General features: G+C 34.2%; 1 long non-coding RNA gene across 1 annotated transcript; it reads left to right on the top strand.

The window, feature by feature from the left end:
• Positions 1 to 97: 97 nt before the first annotated feature.
• On the top strand, positions 98 to 1,062 carry LOC101507187 (uncharacterized). Its single transcript, XR_190573.4, has 3 exons — positions 98 to 219; positions 438 to 523; positions 595 to 1,062. It is a non-coding gene; the product is annotated as an uncharacterized lncRNA (long non-coding RNA).
• The last annotated feature ends 519 nt before the right edge of the window (positions 1,063 to 1,581 follow it).

Consider the following 1,581-nt stretch of genomic DNA (forward strand, 5'->3'; position numbering starts at 1 on the left):
GAATATTGTGGTAAAATGTAAAATGCGATTCTCTCTTGCTGATATAGTTTGTTAAGATTGCATCGATGATTTGAGTGTTTTTGCATATATACTTTGTTAACCCATTGAATATACTTATGATTGCATATGATGGATTTTAGTGTTTTTGCAGGTCTACCCACGAGAGATATATGCTTTCGGCCTTGTAGCTTGGACTGGAAATGATGTATTAAATAGGAGGTTTGCTTGCTTCCCTTTGCAGTTTGCACTGAACTTTCCATCATCACTGTGGCTGAAACGGATGGACATCTTTCCTAAAACCTACTAATGTTGCATTCTCATCTTTTCATTACCGATTTGATGGAATGTTGTGTGTATATATATATGTCACTGATTTCTTTATGATGTATAGTTAAGAAGTTATGTTGATTTTTCTCTTTTTGGGTGTTTGGGTGCAGGTTGAGGCTATAAGCATAATCTAAAGGATTTCGGCTTGATGATACAGGGTTGTTTCCCAGCTACTCAGGGTTCTGGCGGCAAACGGGTATGGCCTTTTTAATTTTTTATTAGAAAATAGATTAGAACGATTGAGTCCTCATTTGCTTGATTTTGCAGGGCACAAAAGGTAATGCAAGTTTGAAATTGTCCACAGAAAAGGAAGTGTTTGATTTCCTGGGATTTCCTTGGCTTGAACCACATCAAAGAAATCTCTAAATACAGGAATAGTTCGGTTAGCCTGCTAGAAGTACGATGTACAACACCCTTTTGTGATGTTTGAAAGAGGTCTCTTGCGAGATTTTTGCATGCTCTGGTATCCCTGCCTTGTAGACTACGGTGTGTAAAGCAGAAAAGGTTTCTCATTGGGTGCTGCTTTGTGAATATTTATATGTAGGAAGGATACAGGTTGACAATTCTATGGTCATCTTCCAAATACTGTGTACACAAAAATAGCACAATGATATGAATGCTGTTTTTATTTTTGGGATTTGTTTAAAATGTATTAAGTGTTGACTGTTGTATTTCTTTTTTCACCTTGATTTCTCTTTACCTGTGTCTAATAATATACTTATCACTTTTGTTTCATCCTTCATTTTTGTTTTCACTACAAGTATTGGTTTTTGGTATAACTCTTCAAACATAACTTATCACTAGTATATTTTTTTTTAACCTATCATAGTTAAATAGACACCTTCCGAACAGTTTGATGAATGCCAATTTCTGATCAAAATTGTTAATCCACTTCCTATAAGAAAACTTCAAAATTGTAACATAGCTGAGATGTATCAGAATAGGAGGAAAGAGTAAAAGGGAGAAAATTTGTTTTAACAATAATGTTAATGGCAGTGATTAATATCAGTAATGTAACATTTTCAGAAGCATGTTAAACATGTATCCTAGTATGCAGCAGAAAATCAACAATTTAAATAAGTATAGATCAACATATGCCTCTACCGTGCAGCAGAACGAAACCTCTAAAATTTGAAATAAACAAATTTGAATACCATCAGAACTTGCAAAGCCAAGAAGAATGAATATAGTGCACAAGTAACAAAAAAAAAAAGTGGAGATACTCGGAAGAAATGGAATTTGACTTGACAGAGA

Source organism: Cicer arietinum, unplaced genomic scaffold, assembly GCF_000331145.2.
Source record: "Cicer arietinum cultivar CDC Frontier isolate Library 1 unplaced genomic scaffold, Cicar.CDCFrontier_v2.0 Ca_scaffold_4878_v2.0, whole genome shotgun sequence".
In the NCBI taxonomy this organism is placed as follows: Eukaryota; Viridiplantae; Streptophyta; class Magnoliopsida; order Fabales; family Fabaceae; genus Cicer; species Cicer arietinum.